The following is a 5,881-nucleotide window of genomic DNA, read 5'->3' on the forward strand; positions in this document are numbered from 1 at the left end:
CTTTGCAGCTGAACCTGTTGCTGAAGGTGGTGCAGCTTCCCAACCCATACCCAGTACTGACCCTCTGGGAGATGCTGAGGGTAGGTCAAGGCCTTTCCCCCTGGGAGAGCTGCCAGCTCAGAGCCCAAAGCTCGGCCAGGGGGGCATTGCTGCAGGTGCCAGGACAGAACCATGCACGTGTGTGCCCTCGCCCTGCACCATCCCCTCAGCGCTTCTGCGGCTTAGTGGTGCCCGTGCAGATCTGCAGAGATGACAGAAGCTCCTGTGGCTGTTGAGTTACAGGTGTGTCGGCAGAGAGGACTTTCCCAGGACCTTTGGTGGAAGTTGCACACAAGCCCAGCTCCCATCACAAGGGTGAGTGGTGTGTCCCTGCTCACCCCACAGGCTGTGCACTGGTTTTGTGCCATCCAGTCCTGCAAATGGAAATATTTTGCTCTAAGGTCCTCCAACAGAGAAGATCAAAGACACAGCAAACAAGATATCCCTGGAACCATCTGAACTCATGTGGCAAATGCTGAGGGAAATGCTGCAGGGAGGACAAGGTGGGAGCATTTCCCTCAGCCTTGCCCTGGGACTCAGCAGCCGGGGGCGTTCCTTCCACATCTGGACACACCGTGCCTGGCACAGCGGGAAGGGATCCATGGAAGCCTGGCTGCCCCGCTGCTGCTTTCACGGCCTGCAGGGCTGTTTCCCAGCCTGGCCTGGCTGCAGCTTCTCCCCAGCCGCTGCAGGAAGGCATTTGGCAGCAGCTGACAGGGAGCCCAAACTGCACCACGAGTTATGCACACCCTGAGATCCCCTGCAATTTCCCAGTCTTGGGTAGATCAGGTTTAGGGGCTGTTTGGAGAAGGGACCAGCATCCAACAGTCCCAAAATCCTGAGTGTTTTCCGATCCTTACCCATGCCTTTGACAAGTATCGCCTCCTGAAGCTGTCACTTTCCCCATTCCCAAAAGGGAATATTTCCATCTGATCCAGCTGTCTCTTTTCCATTCTCCAGAGATGGAAGGAGAGGCTGTGCAGAAGGAAGCATTTCCCAGAGGAAGCAGTGATTCTGTGCCAGCCTCTGCTGCAGGAAGGGAGGCGATGCCAGGCACAGTCACTGGAGGTAATTGCTGTGCCTCTGGGCCTGAGCCCTGCTGAGGCTTGAGCTGCCCTCTCTGCTGCTTGGCAGTGCGGGCACAGCCTGGAAAAGATCGGCACAGCCAAGAGGAATTATCCTGAGCAGGCTCAGGGCACTCGGGTACTGAGCAGTCCTGCTGGGGTCCCTCTGTGGGAGACACATCCCGAAACCTGGGAGAGACTGCACAGGGTGACCATGGTGGGGAAAGGGCAGAGGGCGAGAGCAAGGCTCCAGTGTGTCCTGTGAGGGACTGGCTATGGGCCCGTGGGCTGGGGGAGGTGTCCTAGCAGAAGGAGGGCAGGAGGGACAGAGGGAGGGAGGGAGGGAGGGAAGGAGGGAGGGAGGGAGGGAGGGAGGGAGGGAGGGAGGGAGGAGGGAGGGAGGGAGGGAGGGAGGGAGGGAGGGAGGGAGGGAGGGAGGGAGGGAGGGAGGGAGGGAGGGAGGGAGGGAGGGAGGGAGGGAGGGAGGGAGGGAGGGAGGGAGGGAGGGAGGGAGGGAGGGAGGGAGGGAGGGAGGGAGGGAGGGAGGGAGAGAGAGTTGTGGCACTGCCTGCTGCAGTCTTCCCCTGGCCTTTAGGGAGGATTTCCTCTGCATGAGAGTGAGAGACTCCCATTGGGCCGTGGGCTGCTCCAGCTGCCCCTCCAGGGATGTTGCACAGGGCAGGGAAAGAGTGTGGAGAGTGACCAGGAGCCAGCCCAGAGTTCCCCAGGCCCCTGTGCAGCTTTGGCCATGTCCATTGACATCTGGCTGCCACGGCCTTACCCAACTGCCTTGCAGTGCCCATTTCTCAGAGGCAGAAGGAGATGCCAGCACACCCTGAAAAATGTTCTCATCTGTGCTCCGTTCTAGATGAGGTTGATGAGAAGGCTTCTCCATTAGCATGGCTGAATGAAGTTGTGAAGCCCTTGGAGCCTCCTGCAGGTATGTTCCCACTGTCCCACCAAGGAATAATTGCTGACAGCCTGCCAGGACAGGTGACAGAAGCTTCTCTGGCTGTTCAATTACAGCTGTGTCTGCAGGGAGGAATTTTCCTGCCCCTTTGCTGATTGCTCCACGCAAGCCCGGCTCCCTTCGCAGGGGTGAGTAGTGTGTCCCTGCTGACCCCACAAGCTGTGCACTGGTTTTGTGGCATCCAGTCCTGGGAAATGGAACTACTTTCTGTTAAGGTCCTCCGAGAGGGAAGAACAAACCTAGAGGAGAGAAGGAATTGCTTGAGTCAAACAACATCCTGAAACAAATAGTGGAGAAACTGCACAAAGAGCATGGTGAGAGCATTTCCCTCAGCCTTCCCCTGGGACTCCGCAGCCGGGAGCGTTCCCTGCGCATCTGGACACATCGTGCCCGGCACAGCGGGAAGGGATCTATGGCAGCCTGGCTGCCCCGCTGCTGCTTTCACGGCCTGCAGGGCTGTTTCCCAGCCTGGCCTGGCTGCAGCTTCTCCCCAGCCGCTGCAGGAAGGCATTTGGCAGCAGCTGACAGGGAGCCCAAACTGCACCATGGGCCGTGCACACCCTGAGATCCCCTGCAATTTCCCAGTCTTTGGGTAGATCAGGTTTAGGGGCTGTTTGGAGAAGGGACCAGCATCCAACAGTCCCAAAATCCTGAGTGTTTTTCGATCCTTACCCATGCCTTTCACAAGTATCGCCTCCTGAAGCTGTCACTTTCCCCATTCCCAAAAGGGAATGTTTCCATCTGATCCAGCTGTCTCTTTTCCATTCTCCAGAGATGGAAGGAGAGGCTGTGCAGAAGGAAGCATTTCCCAGAGGAAGCAGTGATTCTGTGCCAGCCTCTGCTGCAGGAAGGGAGGCGATGCCAGGCACAGTCACTGGAGGTAATTGCTGTGCCTCTGGGCCTGAGCCCTGCTGAGGCTTGAGCTGCCCTCTCTGCTGCTTGGCAGTGTGGGCACAGCCCGGAAAAGATCGGCACAGCCAAGAGGAATTATCCTGAGCAGGCTCAGGGCACTCGGGTACTGAGCAGTCCTGCTGGGGTCCCTCTGTGGGAGACACATCCCGAAACCTGGGAGAGACTGCACAGGGTGCCCATGGTGGGGAAAGGGCAGAGGGCGAGAGCAAGGCTCCAGTGTGAAACTGGCTCCAGTGAGGGACTGGCTATGGGCCCTCGGGCTGGGGGAGGTGTCCTAGCAGAAGGAGGGCAGGAGGGACAGAGGGAGGGAGGGAGGGAGGGAGGGAGGGAGGGAGGGAGGGAGGGAGGGAGGGAGGGAGGGAGGGAGGGAGGGAGGGAGGGAGGGAGGGAGGGAGGGAGGGAGGGAGGGAGGGAGGGAGGGAGGGAGGGAGGGAGGGAGGGAGGGAGGGAGGGAGGGAGGGAGGGAGGGAGGGAGGGAGGGAGGGAGAGTTGTGGCACTGCCTGCTGCAGTCTTCCCCTGGCCTTTAGGGAGGATTTCCTCTGCATGAGAGTGAGAGACTCCCATTGGGCCGTGGGCTGCTCCAGCTGCCCTTCCAGGGATGTTGCACAGGGCAGGGAAAGAGTGTGGAGAGTGACCAGGAGCCAGCCCAGAGTTCCCCAGGCCCCTGTGCAGCTTTGGCCATGTCCATTGACATCTGGCTGCCACGGCCTTACCCAACTGCCTTGCAGTGCCCATTTCTCAGAGGCAGAAGGGGATGCCAGCACACCCTGAAAAATGTTCTCATCTGTGCTCCGTTCTAGATGAGATTGATGAGAAGGCTTCTCCATTAGCATGGCTGAATGAAGTTCTGACGCCCTTGGAGCCTCCTGCAGGTATGTTCCCACTGTCCCACTAAGGAATAATTGCTGACAGCCTGCCAGGACAGGTGACAGAAGCTTCTCTGGCTGTTCAATTACAGCTGTGTCTGCAGGGAGGAATTTTCCTGCCCCTTTGCTGATTGCTTCACGCAAGCCCGGCTCCCTTCTCAGGGGTGAGTAGTGTGTCCCAGCTGACCCCACAGGCTGTGCACTGGTTTTGTGGCATCCAGTCCTGGGAAATGGAACTACTTTCTGTTAAGGTCCTCTGAGAGGGAAGAACAAACCTAGAGGAGAGAAGGAATCGCTTGAGTCAAACAACATCCTGAAACAAATAGTGGAGAAACTGCACAAAGAGCATGGTGAGAGCATTTTCCTCAGCCTTCCCCTGGGACTCAGCAGCTGGGGGCTTTCCCTGCACATCTGAACATGCTGTGCGCGGAACAGTGGGAAGGAACCCATGGCAGCCTTGCGGCCCCACTGTTGCTTTCACACCTTGCAGGGCTGTTTCCCAGTCCCCAGCCTCTGCATTTGGCACCAGCTGACAAGGTGGCCAAACTGCATCACGGGCCATGCACATTCTGGGATCCCCTGCAATTTCCCAGTGTCGGAGCAGATCAGGAGGCGCAGCTGATTGCAAGGGTGTGCTACTGACAAGGGAGTGCTCTGGCCCAGTGACAAGAGCTTGGGACGTTTCCTGATCAATATCAATGTCTTTGACAAGCCTTGCCTCCTGAAGATGCCCCATCCCCAATGGGGAACAGCCCCCCTGATCCAGCTGTGCCTCTTCCTTTCTCCAGAGATGGAAGGAGAGGCTGTGCTAAAGGCTGAGTTTCCCGGAGGAACCAGTAGCTCATTGGCAGCCTCTGCTGCAGGAAGGGAGGCGATGCCAGGCACAGTCACTGGAGGTAACTGCTGTGTCTCTGGGCCTGAGCCCTGCTGAGGCTTGAGCTGCCCTCTCTGCTGCTTGGCAGTGCAGGCACAGCCCAGACAAGAGCGGCACAGCCCAGGGGAATTATCCTGAGCAGGCTCAGGGCACTCGGGTACTGAGCAGTCCTGCTGGGGTCCCACCGTGGGAGACATATCCCGAAACCTGGGAGAGACTGCACAGGGTGACCATGGTGGGGAAAGGGCAGAGGGCAGGAGCAAGGCTCCAGTGTGTCCTGTGAGGACCTGGCTATGTCCCCTGGGGCTCTGGGAAGTGTCCTAGCAGAAGGAGAGCAGGAGGGACAGAGGGAGGGAGAGACAGTTGTGGCACTGCCTGCTGCAGTCTACCCTTGGGCTTTAGGGAGGATTTCCTCTGTGGGAGGAAGAAAGCCCCCAGCGCCCTGGGCTGCTCCAGCTGCCCCTCCAGGGATGTTGCACGGACAGGGAAAGAGTGTGGAGAGTGACCAGGAGCCAGCCCAGAGCTCCCCAGGCCCCTGTGCAGCTTTGGTCATATCCATTTGCATCTGGTTCCCACAGCCGTACACAACCCCCTTGCAGTACTCAGTTCCCTGAGGCAGAGGGGGACTCCAGCATACCATAGAAATGGTTCTGGTCTGTGCTCCCTTCTAGACTGGGATCGCAAATTGGATTATTTGGAAGCCCTGCTGGAAAATGGCTTGAAGATCTTGGAGGATGTTGGAGGCAAGTTTTCAGTGTGCCTTTCCTGAGAGAATAACCTGAGTCAATGTGACAAGAGCTCACTCATGAGCCATTTCCCTTAACATCATCTTAAGTTTGAAGGAAACTGGAAGCCTTGCCCTGCTCCCTTCTGGAGCCCGGAGCGATCCCACAGGATCGCTATCAGTGGGAGGAAGGAGCATTTGGCTGTCCATCTTCCTCCCATGTGCAATGCCAGTGTGTCCTTCCGTGTGCTCTGTGCAGCCACAGAGGAGTGCAGAGAGGGAAGGGGCTGGGCCCAGGGCTGTGCCCCGGGGCTGAACCTTGGGTGCAGCCTGAGGATCTCCTACAGCGCCACGGGAGCTGTTCTGTCCTGCCTTTCTTTGCAGCTGAACCTGTTGCTGAAGGTGGTGCAGCTTCCCAACCCATACCCAGT

General features: G+C 58.3%; 1 long non-coding RNA gene across 1 annotated transcript; it reads left to right on the forward strand.

Annotated features, from left to right (window-relative positions):
- The first annotated feature begins 278 nt into the window (after positions 1–278).
- LOC128813788 (uncharacterized) lies at positions 279–1,141 on the forward strand. The gene is made up of 3 exons (XR_008439177.1): positions 279–354; positions 441–542; positions 1,000–1,141. It is a non-coding gene; the product is annotated as an uncharacterized LOC128813788 (long non-coding RNA).
- The last annotated feature ends 4,740 nt before the right edge of the window (positions 1,142–5,881 follow it).

The sequence above is a fragment of the Vidua macroura genome, chromosome 13 (assembly GCF_024509145.1).
Source record: "Vidua macroura isolate BioBank_ID:100142 chromosome 13, ASM2450914v1, whole genome shotgun sequence".
NCBI classification, from domain to species: domain Eukaryota; kingdom Metazoa; phylum Chordata; class Aves; order Passeriformes; family Viduidae; genus Vidua; species Vidua macroura.